General features: G+C 40.5%; 1 protein-coding gene across 1 annotated transcript in view; it reads right to left on the minus strand.

Annotated features, from left to right (window-relative positions):
- The window catches only part of LOC116045079 (deleted in malignant brain tumors 1 protein-like), a 98955-nt gene that overhangs the window by 24816 nt on the left and 59883 nt on the right, over window positions 1–14256 (minus strand). The window lies entirely within an intron of this gene.

The following is a 14256-nucleotide window of genomic DNA, read 5'->3' on the forward strand; positions in this document are numbered from 1 at the left end:
TCCAGCAGCTCTGGCTGGATTTTGAAGAGGTCATTTTGGCAGATCGTACAGGCTGTATGCATGCAATTCTTAGTTACTGTTAAGTTCCACTGTTTTCTACTACCTTTTAATTTACTGCCTTTTAAATTGCTCTCTCTCATCTTCTCTGCACAATTTCTATGCATTTGATGTGGGACTGACCCTTTCCATGTCAGCTTATTTTGCTTCATTTTTTTTTTTTTTGCATACTATTTATGCCATTATTAAATGCAGAGTCGAAGTCTCTCTTGTGTATATGGGCCTAAATATCTAATGTCAGAGCAAGCTGTACACTGAACTGACCCTCTGTTGTAACAGCAAGCCACTCTCGACCCTCTCTCCATTTAGCAAAGCATCCCGGCTCTATGTAACCTCCAAACAGAGCCTCAGAAGGCGAATCGTTGGCCTGTAAGTTTGGGGTTAATCGGTTCATTTATGTCCACCTATATAGACCAGAAAGGGGCAAATCCCCACCCCTCCTCACTTATTCATGATCTTCAAATTCAATGGAAAATAATCTCAAAACGAAATAGCTCAACGTGATGTCAACATTAAAATAAATAGATTGCATTGTAGGCCTATGCCTCATACTAAGAAAACAGTATGCTTTGATGATGGACTTCAGTCGTCTTTTTCTGTGGAAGGGTCATGCCCCTCTGTTACCCACATCTCTGCAAATTTCCAGGTGGGGAAGGAGGCAACCCCTGGTCCATTTACTGAAATATACAGGAGGCTGTCCAGCATAGAGATGTTCATTCTGTTTTCTGTCTGTGAGAATATGGTTCATGGCGCTTTCACACCCGGCTGTTGACACTGGGAGTGTGAAGACAGTGGTGAGCACTTTGAGCAGAGTGTCTCCTATGACTCAATGACACTCTAGAAATAGCTTGCCTCTGTAATGTGTTTCAGAGCATTATGAACCACAAGTTCCTTACTTGTGGTTCATACAGTGAATGATGGTCAGGTTAGGGTTGCTATTCTCACGGAGTGTGGCCACTCCTCTGTATTGGCCCATCATAGCAGCAGCCCCATCAGTTACCGCCACATTTCTTCAGAGTTGCCCCGCAAATGAAGACTTTGGAGCAGGAAATCACAGATGGCCGTCCTAGTACACTACTGCAGTTCAACAACTTGAAGGAAGAAGTTGCAGTCTTCACCTTCATAGGGAATCCTAATATAGATGACTAGGGATGTTCTGTTTGAGATTGTCATCAATGAGAATACTGACCTTATCGGATGACTTTTTGACATTTTTTGTCCAATAAACCTTGTTTATAAAAAGAATTTTAAAGAATTGTTGGGAATAGATATATGTCCAGATTCAATTATTGGCAAATTATCAAAGATGTTTTATCAATATTAATAAAGTTATGAATATGTGTATTAATAACTTTACCACATTGAAAAACAATCAAAACGGGGCACCACCCTGGAACCAGGGACCAATAATTGAGCTGTGAAATAGTCTCATTGATGGTGTTCCCTTTAAAACACAGATCTGAATTAATGTGATTAAATTAATCTGGTTATCTTTGAAGGAACGAACGAAAGGATGAATTCGAGCACAGGCCTGTTTAACCAGCAGTTTTTACAACAAATACACAAATAATTATGTAACAACTGCTATTCAAAAGTATAACAGAATTTATTTACTTCCAAATTATCAATTGTCGATCAATAGTTCTTCAATCAATAAACCTATATAACCTTTTCAAACTACAACAAAACAAACAGACATGTAGCGACATGTCTCTCTGTGTGTGTGTGTGTGTGTGTGTGTGTGTGTGTGTGTGTGAGGTAAAATGTAAATGGGCTGTATTTATATAGCAATTTTCTAGTCTTAATGACTACTCAAAGCGCTTTTACATAGTACCGGAACCATTCACGCACATTCATACACTGTAGCCGAGGCTGCCGTACAAGGTGCCACCTGCTTGTCAGATAAACAATCACACACATTTACACTCCGATGCGCAGCATCGGGGGCAACTCGGTGTTCAGTGTCTTGCCCAAGGACACTTCGACATGGGACTGCAGTGCTAGGGATAGAACCACCGACCTTCCGATTGGCAGGCGACCACTCTACCACTGAGACACAGCCGCCCTGGGGTAGCTAAACCCTGCGATATCAAGAGGCAGACGAGACTCCGCGAGATTTGAGGCTCTCTAGTAAGCCCAAAGACTACAAAAATGGCTACTCCTGTGCGAGCTACACAAACGCTATTTAACTCCAAGAGGGGGGGATGTGTTGCAGCGTCATGTGGTCGGGGCTTGCTGGTTAGCTGTTCAAGCTAACATGTCACAGAACAAAGAGATACACAACACATGCTACTTAGTGCACGTTAGCTGGTTAACACACATGTATGTGGGTGTATGACTGTCGTAGCCAGCAAGGCGTGCTGTCCACATGTGTAGGCTATGCGTGTGTGTGTGTGTGTGTGTGTGTGTGTGTGTGTTCGTTTGTGGCTCACAAGGCAAGCTGTTCAAGATGGCGCGTGTGTGTATGTTTGGTTAGTGTAAAAGGGGAGGAAAGCACGTTTAGAGAAAGAAAAGACACTTTGGATCTTGATTATCGATAATGACCAATCCTCTAGTTCACTCAGGTCTGGACTAACGTGAAGTTAGGGCAGGCTCTGAGATTTTTGTCTGAACAAGGGGACATTCATTACACCCATGTTGACCGCATGGTCTCCCTTGTTCCAGAGGGTGTTCAGGCTCCACAGTTGCCTGTAGGACGCATGATTGATATCTCTGTTTAAGAGATAATGTTTGGGGGGGGGGGGCACCCCCTGGTGGCTGAAAAGGGTAATTGCATTGTTTAAAAACTGTGGAATAATTACTTCTGGCATGACCAGATATTTTATAAATATTTTAAATAACACAAAGCAACTAAATGGTGGTAGGTAATACATGTGATTTCATATAGGCCTACTGCTTGCACTTTCATATGGCTCTTTGTAGCTTTGCTTATTTAAAGCTAATGTACTTGCACTTACTACTTGTTGTCTGGAGTTTGAACCTTCAGGGTTGAAAGCACTTAATTGTAAGTCGTTTTGGATAAAAGCGTCAGCTAAATGACATGTAATGTAATGTCTTTAGTAAAAAAAAAAATTTTCAGGGCTCTGGCTCACACCTGAGACCATTGTCGACGCATATGCAGGACGCAAAAGACGAAAATTACTGTTGCACTAGTCTGGACATCTTACCGTACCAATGTTGCAATAAAGGTTGCCTAAATGCCATGTATATAAATTTGCTGTCAGCTTACTAATTGATTGCGCGTTTTGTGTAGCTTTGGACTTGTAGACGTTTCATTCCACAGTGTTTAAACAGCGAAGTGGATCTACTGATCGCTGTGGATTACTTTTTTTTCGTGTCATTGGATTACGGCAAAATACGGATCTTTTTTTTTTAACGTGTCTTAATGTGTTATGGTGTGATTGTGATTGTGCTTCGTTTCTGCGTTTGGAGAGGCATCTCAACAGACTAGGTCGAACACTGATTGTTCACTGTTACATTTTAGTTGAATTTAAGTGTCGGGGCATTCCACCACCGTCTGTCTATTGCGTTCCAAGACAGCCGTGCCGCGATTGGATTTCATAAGGGCGGATTGTTAAATTGTTACAATGTAATTTAAAATCTGCTTTAAAAATAAAAATATATGTTTATGTATTTATGTTTGTTTTTTCCATATGTGCTTGTGCTGTGTCCCCCAAGTGGTAGGCCTGGTCTCAGCTGCTACAATGTTTTTTTTCGCCCCCCCGGCTCAAATGTCAAACTCGCTTATGGTTCATTATAAAAACTCTGGGGAGCTAAACAGCTGATACTTCACAGAGATAAACACAGCTCCGTCGTTCCACACAGGACCGCGGGGTGGCGTTCTCGACACCTTGCGGGCTGTGAACAGACGGACCAACGGAGCTTATTATCTCGCTGAACGGTAACTAAAACTCCCTGGACGGAGCAGCAATGTAGCATTTCAAGTTTCACACAAGCTACATTATTCAACACAACATATCAACCATGCACCTTGATCAGTGGTGCTTTCACAGAAAACTTGGACGTGGCGGTCCGATCATCAGATTAATAATCACGGCATGCATCAGTAGCACTTATTAATCAAACACATTAATGGCAAAACGATGGCAACATTAGCCTTTACTCATTAATAAAACACACCTATATTCTCTGCCCAGAAACCTTAAGCCTCTTACTGTGTGTTATCGTCCGTTAGTCCATAGATTTCCACGGAAAAACAGAACAAAGCTAATCATTCGTCAATGATTAACTAGCTGTTCCTACTCGGGGCAGTTCAAGTCGACTGTTTAAGAAAAGCGGTGTCTGTGTTGTCCGATTTTCTTTTAGAGAAACGTTTCTCTTCTGCAGATTTGAAAACACGAGGTGCGTGTTTCAGGATCCAATAAATCCACTTTGTCTGGGAAAATTTCGCACAAGCGCTTGGCGTGCATCCTTCAGCAACTCACATTGCGGTGGAAGACAAAGAAGTGGGGGGGTGACCTGAAGTTTTATATTCCGGCCACCAGACCTGGATTCCCACTGTGTTCAGGGTCCCGCTTAACCAATCGTAATTCAGGACTTCATGGCTCCACGACCATTTTATGATCTCTTCCCTCCTGGTAACCTGTAGGAGTTTGGTGTTCAGGCTGCAACAGTTACCACAGGCCTGATCCCTTTGTTTAAAAACACCCATGTTGACCGCATGGTCTTTGTTCCAGAGGGTGTTCAGGCTCCACAGTTGCCTGTAGGCCGCATGGTTGAGAGCTCTGTTTAAGAGATAATGTTTAATTTTTACTTTTGTCGGTCCCAACAGGATATTACGACAAGCCTTGCAGCATGGGGTTTACATAAGTTGTTAGAGTTGTATATATGATGAATGTGATTTAAATGTTAGTTATGGAGAAGGGGTAGGACTACATATGTGAAAACTTCTTCCTACTCCTCTTTGAACGTGTAATATTTATGCATTTTCTTTATTTATTTTGTTTATGAGAATTTGTTTATTTAAACTTATTTGTTACATGTTCACACAGGTAATGTTGCATTTATTATGTGGACTCTAATTGGACTTTAAAAGCCTGACCCAGTTCCAGTGGTGGAATGTAACTAAGTATATTTACTCAAATACTGTTCAAGTAAAAATTTGAGGTACTTGTACTTTACTTGAATCTTTTCTTTTCATGCCACTTTCTACTTTTAGAAAGTATTTTTACTTTTAATACTTTAGGTACATTTTCCTGAGGATACTTACATACTTTTACCTAAATAACATTTTCAATGCTGGACTTTTACTTGTAACAGAGTATTTTTACACTGTGGTATTAGTACTTTTAATTATGTAAAGGGCCTGAATACTTCCACCACTGGCCAGTTCACAGTTTACTTCTCCTCTCTGATCTGCAGACCTGTTGCAGTATCCAGTGCCAGCCACTAGACACCATCACAGCCTAGGTTTTCAATACAAGAGCAAGTCCACTCTGTCATACCTACAGTCCTCCAATAACAGGATGATTTCTATTATCCAGATAACAGAGTTACCCAGTGTCCGAAATTAACTTTTTGACTCAGCGGCAGGTAGATCAAAAAAATCGACCGGCCAAGCATATTTTTTACCGGCCAAAATATTAAATTGTTGTTTTTTTTTGCAACGTAGGCCTACATAACAACACTTTATGGTTGGGGTTGCAAGTCCTACTGATAGGGATGTTAATGATTAACAGTTAACCGCCAGCTAACCGCCATTAACCGTTATTATCAAATATTATAATACTATCTAATATTATCAATTAAACCAATATTAAAAAAAAATATGAAGTTTAAAAAAAAAATTGCATGATAACTGCTTATTAACTTGCTAGTCCTAACTTTGAACCAGCAAGTTGAGTTTTAAGCTCCTCTTTTTTCTGCTTGTGGAGAGCTACGTGACACTTCAATCTATATCGATGAGGACCGCAGACAGTAGAGGAACAGAAGAAAGTAGCTGCAGCTTCACCAAAATGAAGACGGAAAAACACTTGCCATGTGGCGGATAGCCCTCTCACATTTACTCGCCAAACGGAAAATTTACCCGCATTTGGCGACTGGCGAGTGTTAATTTCGGAGCCTGCTTACATACCGTACACAGACTGCCAGTAAAACACTTTCACAGTAAATCAAACACTCGATAAACTTCTTCACTTACCTTACAGAGTGTTGTGATGTCTAAACTATATTAAAAAAATACATTTCACTTCAAATGTAGCTTTCTCTCCCACAGAGCAGTTTTTCTCAACTCCACATTCCAGTTTGAAATTTCTCAATTAGTGATGTCAATGATTGAGAATGCCAGCTCAGTTTTTCCTATGTGCTGTCCATAGGTGCTGCCTGACCAAGCACAGTGGCTTGTTTGAATTTGGTTGACCAGTCACATCAGAGTTGACCAGCTGACCAATGATAGCAGACTGGGCTTTTTGGGAAGGTGGGCCAAGAGCTCTGACAGAGGGCCAGATGTACTAACGCTGTTGCGCCCACTTCAGGCGTATTTGTTTTGCAACATGCGTGTAAAAGCATGGTGAGGTATGTACAAACAGGCCACACTGAGGTAAAAGCGCAGACTGCCTGTCGCGGGAACTGAAAATGGAAAATTGTGCTTTTCTGTGTCATGCATATGCATTCATGGGAGGGTCAAGGGGAAAGTGGGAGTTTCCCATAAAGAGATGGGAGGGGAAGCGTAAAGTGCGCCTAATTATGTCTTCCGCGGTATGTACAAAAAACGCCCGTGACAGCCCGCCTCTTAAAAGTAGGTGTAAACCAGCCGCAAGCAGGTTTCCTCGCATATGCCTCCTGGTAAAATGGCAGCAGTAATCCGAGCAAGACGAAGACATAGGCCAAGGAGACGAGCTGAAAGTATTTTTGCCACAAGGATCACACTTTTTCAGTTGAGTGAACACAAAATCATTAAGTGTTACAGATTAAGCAGCCATGCAATATTACAGTTACTGGAAGAAATCAAAGATGAAATTGAATCTCCGACTCAGCGTTCACAATCCATTCCAGCAGTTGTTAAACTCCTCACTACATACTGTATATAAGCATTTAAACTTCTCGCTACATTACAAATATTGGCATCAGGATCATTTCAAACAGTCATAGCATCATATGGGAATATCGCAGTCTGCACTCAGCCGTATCATAGCACAAGTACTTAATGCTTTGCTACAGCGCAATTTATGGTATAGTGGGCGGAGAAAGGCGCTGATTACCCAATGAACTGCACGTTTGGTAAATATGACGTAAGCTGAAATATCACAGCGTGCGCTTTCTGCGGGTTGGACATGGCGCTGATAACGCTACATTCGCAAATGTACGTACATCTGGCCCACAGTGTTTCAGGTAGAGGAGCTGCATCAATGGGCAGTATGAGACATGTTTTTTGAACATCACAGCATGTAAACCTATGCTAGTAGATCCATAGAGTTAAAATATGACGCTGAAAACAAGTATAATAGGGGTTCATAAATTTCTGGCATGTAAGCAACATTTCACACTTATTCTGCTTTCCAATTCTAAACGCACTCAGTGGTTACCAGCTCTTTTCCGTCTCTGCATCTGAACAGGTCTTAGACACATCACAAGCTACAAAGACTACATGACAGAGCTGTCTTTTATAAAAGGATACATTTATTCAAAACACTTTATCCAAAAGTTTTCTCACCTGAACAAACAACACCAGCATCCTCACTATGTCCCAAATCCTCTGTGATGACACTCAGTGAGAGACCTCTCACTTCCTGAACAGGCCACATCATCAAGTCAGATTTGTCCGGTGTTCTTCACCAAAAGAGGCTGACTGAGTGGCATTCAGTGCCGTACCTCAGCCCATCTCTCTGCAAACCACCTCAGCATTGTTTAAGTCCCAGTTGTCATCAAAGACTATTCCCCAGATGTTGTTGTAATAGATTTCAACTCGTCCAGAGCACCGAGTAGACCCAGACCCAGTTAATCTGATCGGCTCACCTAGTTAGAGAACACAGAAGACAAAACATTGCCAAATTGTTTATGAAGGCGGTTTAGTCACGACAGAAACCGCCTTTATGAATAATTTTGGCATAAAGTTTACATTTTGGCATAAAGTTTACATCCCTCACACAGACACAGTAGATCAAAAACTCAATAAACTTCTTCACTTACATTACAGTTTAAAGAGCCCCTATTGTGCTTGTTTGGATTTTTCCCATCCCCCCCATCCGTTATAAAAAAAAATGTTTGTATGTAACTGATGTATAAAAAACACATTTCACTCCAAATGGAGCTTTTTCTCCCACAGACAACACTTTTTCTTAACTGCCTGAGACTCCTCACAATTATTGATGTCACTGATTGAGAATGCCAGCCCAGTTTGTCCCAATTCATAGGTGCTGCCTGAGCAAGCACAGCCCGACCAGTGGCTTGTTTCAATTTGGTTGACCGGACTGGGCTTTTTGGGAATGTGGGCCAAGAGCTGACCTCTACCTGAGTGTTTCAGGTAGAGGTGCTGCAGCAATGGGCAGTATGAGAAACATAATATGTTTTTTGAACATCAAAGCATGTAAACCTATTCTAGTAGTTCCCAAGAGTAAAAATATGACGCTGAAAATTAGTATAATAGGGGCTCTTTAATTTCTGGTGTAATTTTGACCGCCTTTGTTAAACACATTTGGTATGAAGTTATGATGAATCAACATACTTTATGTCACTTACACAGACTGCCGGTATAACACTTTTTCACAATAGATCAAACACTCGATAAACAGTTTAGTTTCTAATGTTAGCAACATTTCACAATTGTTGTTCTACTTTCCAATTCTTCCACCCGTCCTTTCAAAGAATGTCCATTTGGAAAGAACAAGCCTTTGCCAATCTCCAGTAGCTCCATAGTAACGGTTTTCTGGACAGTCAGGTGCCGTGTTCGACCTCCATGTCTTGTTCGGACCTGATGAACACAATTACATTTTTACTTTTACAATTACAAGATTACTTACTCTCTCACTTTAATCTATTTACTTGACCATGCAAATATTTTGTCTTCATTCATCCCATGATTTAAGTTTAAGTTTTCCTATGTAAAATTACTATTTTCACCCAATAACAATAGCTATGAATGAAACCGTTTAAAAAAATTAACGGTGGGAATTTCAGAGTGGCGGCTCCCTCTACTATGAAAACCACAACTAAGACTGTAGACCCTACTATAAGTAAGTGAAAGAATGTGTGGTGACATCCTTTATTTTATTGGAGGTTCTTTTGGGGTAAAACCATTTTTGCCAGATGATCTCGTTTTGCACCAAATAAGAACAGAGGTACTGAAAACACTTTTTTAGCATTTAGCTGATGTTCCTATACAGAATCTCTAACTACACAGTTCAGCAGATTATTGTCATTGTGACCATTTCAAGTATTACCACTAAGAAAACATTGCATCAAATGAATAAGAGTTACATGACTCATCTGACGGATTATGTAACCGACTTACAAAAACTGAGTTTGAAACTTTATTCAAGTCCAAAATGAAAGTTTTGTTTAAGCATACTGATGAGTCTGTCAGACCTGTGTTTATGTGTATGCATTAAGTTACCAGGCATGTGCAAATGTTACATGTTCATGTGCAGGTCTTATGCAGTTGTTACTCAAAAAGAAAAACTTTACATGTCAGAATTTGATACAATGGCTGTGAGATGCACATTCCATTTCAGAAGGGTACCCATGGCTATTTTGGTTGGAGCCACATAGGGGAAATTGACAATAACTAGCAATAGCAAAATATTGTTAAATAAAAAACCTAATTCTTCATTCATAATATGCCTTCTTGTTTTTCTCTTCTGTGGTAGCTATCCACTACAAACGTAAGTGTTTACTTCCACTGCAAACTATCAAATAATTTTCCTATATTTGGAGTGGTGTCTGAGGTTCTTTCAAGTTTCTAATTTATCATGACATACAGATATCCATTAATACATAAAACATTACCATCTTTTTTGTGATACTTTTTATAAAATCAAATACTTTGCCTTCAGTAAATATTGATTCTAAAGCAGATATGAAAAAAAACAGACATCACACTGATGAAAGCAAGATAGCTGAAAAAGAAACAAATGAAAAAAGCACAGTGGACCGATAATTCATTTAGATCTGGATATGTGTAGTACCATCTCAAATTAAAGAGAGGATATGATCTTATTCCTCAAATGCAGGTACAAATCCAAGGCCTGGTAAGCATCAGCTGGGAGAACCAACCGTGACTCTACCATCAGAACATTGCAGAGGTTGTAGATGTCTATGTCACATGGCACTGCTGGTTGAAATGTGCAGCTACTCCGACACAGCTGTACATCAGCGCTTTCCACTTCGGAAACACAGTCATGAGTTGCATAGAGCTCTGGGAACATGTACATGATTCTGGGTCGACCACTTGGTACGTCATTCCTTGATGGTCTGATGACATGCGAATCCCACACACAGATCATCTCATCCAACTCGTCCTGGAGAAACAGCATGATAGAAAATAAGAGAACAAGTTAACTGATATCACTAATAACAGTATTCTCATGTGAGCCTTTGATAAATTATGAGAGGGCTTGAAATGAAACATGTTAAATTTTTGATGACAAATGCTTTCTACTCTCTACTGACCACAATTTCAAATAGCAGTAATATTTGGCCAAGCAGTAAATATTCAGCCATGTTCAAGTGGTATTTATTTATATTGATACTATGGCTGTCAGCATTAATGCGTTAATCGCGATGCGATTAAGGGCCGAGCATTATGCGTTCATTTTTTTAAATCGTATTAATCGCAAGCCGCCATTTATTAATTTATTTTCACTTCACTCGGCTTTGCGTCGTGCCTCACAGGCTACTATTTTGCCGTACTTCCTCGTAACACATCCTGCTGCTGCAGGAATAGCAACGCGGATTTCGGTGCCTCATTCTGGTGCCACTGATATGCCTGCACTTCTCTCTGATGTTCTGAAACAGACGTTACAGGCAACAGAAACATTGCTGCACGTGATGCTAGTTAACACTATACTCAACAGCAGCTAACGATAGCCTACTGCTAGCTATTAGCTGGATTAAACACGGTTACAATACTGACAGCTAACGCTAAACGGTGTAAAGTTTGTCTGTATTTCACTGTAGAGGATTCCGACACCGGGATGTAACAATCTGCAGCTGCTGCTGTCGGAAAAACACAGACGGTGCGTTCAATGAAACTGGTAATTTACAACCTTGTGGTGCATTCAAAGTTGTTGTTAAATGCCCTTTTCCCATCTGGTGATTGTTTTTGTCATTCATCAGCTATTTACTAGTGAAATAAGTTATTGTTATAATGATTACATTATTATTTAACATTTAATTCCGATGATATGGCCTTAGCAATAAACAAGCCATTCTTTAATGTCGCTGTTTAGTACCCTTCTTTTTTTTAACTTTCTTAAAAAGTATCGGTTCAGGCACAGTTAAGGCACCGGTACCGTTTTAAAAGTATCGCTTTAGCACCGGTATCCAAACCAAACAATACCCAACCCTAATATTGACTCTAGATTCAAATGTGTGACTAGATTAAATATTTAAAAAACAAATACAAATCTTAAAATCAAGTTCATGAAGTAATTTTCTTTGCATTCATTTGATTCCCAATCAAGATACACTGGTAAGAATTGCTTTCCATTGTTAATATGTACTTAAAAACAGTTCTGAAATACAAAATAATAGAATTTTAATCATGTGATAAAACATGCGATTAATCGCGATTAAGAAAATGTAATCGTTTGACAGCCCTAATTGATACATTAATATTTTGGGCATTTATTATCATAATAACTATTACATTTACTACGTGAATGTTGCCTTGTTCATGCGATGTCCAACACTTATTTTGCTGTGTATATAATATTGTAAGGTTTTTGGTGGGACAGTTTAGAGGGACAGATTAAATAACGTTTATTAGGTTAGGTGCCTTGAAGGCAGCGGTCGCAGCGGTCACAGCCTAACCCTAACCCTAACCCTGCGACCGCTGCCTTCAAGGCACCTAACCCTAACCTTAACCCTAACTCTAACCCTAACCCTAACCATAACCAGTGCCTGGAAGGAGCCGTTGGGGACAAAATACACCATCGAGCTTAAATAACCTCCGGTCCATCTCTCTAAACCTTCCCACCAAAAACCCAAACCTCTCTTTTTCTTCTAAAGCAGCTACCACAATACATTACATACAATACATATTATACAATATAATACACAGCAACATACGTGCTGGACATCAAATGAACCAGGCAACATTTATCGAGTTCTAATTATTGTAATAGGCCTATGCCAAATATATTAACTACTGTATCAATATGAATTAACCACTTGTCAAATTTTACATTAACGTTTAAACATCAACACAGCCATACAGTGTCTTCTATGTGGAGAATATGAATACCAAGTGATTTATGGTGTTATGTGGGCCAGTGTACCAAGATGAAAATACATTTGTAGCTCACCTGGATGATACCGATGAAGCAGTACTGAAGAAGACTTTTGTCCAAATATCCACCGTCGAACAAACCACGGTCTTTCAGATCAACAAACAGAGAGATGTAGAACTCCATTGACTCCTTCCTGAGAAAGCCCCACCAGCTTTCTATTCGCTGATTTGCTGTACTCGCTTCTTTAATGTAGCTGTCAATGGCAGAACCGTTGTGTATATTGCGATGGAGAAAATGCTGAAAGTCTCTTACTTTTACATTCTCGGTGGCCCGGTCACCTCTGGCAATCCGTGGACAGCCACCTGTTCTCTCCACTGCCTCCATATTGTAGCCTCCAACAATTTTGGGGTCATTGCTTGTAATGAGTTCAGCCAGATGATTTTCCATGAAAAGTCGTAAATACACCCACTTATACAGATACCAAATGGCTTCAGCTTGTCATATGCATCTAAGTGCCAAATATAATTGGGCCATGTTGCAAAATAGCTCCTGCGATGGAGTTCCACACCCCTCGGGTCCAGTTCTTTTAGAATTAAGCAGAAAAATTAGACCCCAGGTTCTTACCAGGAAAGGGGCATATTATATTGTGTGAGAGTGGAAAGGCATCACCCCCCACAATTACATGGGGGACTGGCTGTGAGGAGACAGGAAGTGGTGTTGTCTGGGGGATAGCGAGGGTACCATTTCTAATTGCTTTGCCTAATACCTAATTTATGGTTCCGTGTTGAATCGTACGTAGGTATGCGTAGATACGGACCCTACACCATAGCCTGACGTGCATTTCCACATAAATGTAACTTCACATTGCGACGACGCAGACAGCAACAACTATGATTGGTCCGCTTGGCTTGGCTTGGTAGCATCACATTTCCCCCTACTCATTTCCGGGTTCTCCTTCTCCATAAACATGAAATCAGGGAGAGGGTTAACTTTTCCTGCTACAGCTTTCCGACCATGGTCAAAAAACACAGGGGAAACACGTTGTTCCGGAGTCGGTTCTTGCTACGAAGCCATTAATCTCTCGCTCTACAACACACCCCCCACTCATACACACATGCAGACTCTGCTATTCTCTTAAAGAGATATGCTAGAACGACACAAACACCAGCGTACAAGTATAAACCTCACTTACATAGGCAACGGCTTAAGGCTTAAGGCGCTTTGTGCAAATATGCCTCCATCACTGCTGAAACCATGACCACCCACATAAATGACATGAATATATGAATATATATAATAAAATGTTCATATATTTCCAGAGACCAACCAGTTCTGCTTTTGCTTCAGTTATACTAACTGGATTCAAGTCCCCTGAAAAATATAAATTATGATAGAGAACCACAAAACTAACTCATAATTATTAATATATTAATTATAATAATGGCGGTTTTTGGCACAGGTGAACCGGGCAGCCGCCCGGGGCAGCATTTTTTCATGACTCATGGGGGGGCGACACGAGCACTTAAAAAATTATAGATAATGTATTATCTATTATTTCACCATGTGGGGAATTGGCAAATTGGCGCCCCTGCTTGCTGAGAAGGTGCCGTGCACACTGCACAGAGAAGCTGTGAGAAGGGGAAAGGGGAGGGGTGAGCGGAGACAATTCACCTCTGGGTCGAACGGGTTGCTGGGCATAGGCGCCGATACCGTTGGTGCTCCGCTAATACTGAGCACCCATGAAGCTGATCACGGTTATGTGTCAGTTAAACTTTTCATCTCCAATCCTATC

The sequence above is a fragment of the Sander lucioperca genome, chromosome 2 (genome assembly GCF_008315115.2).
Source record: "Sander lucioperca isolate FBNREF2018 chromosome 2, SLUC_FBN_1.2, whole genome shotgun sequence".
In the NCBI taxonomy this organism is placed as follows: Eukaryota; Metazoa; Chordata; class Actinopteri; order Perciformes; family Percidae; genus Sander; species Sander lucioperca.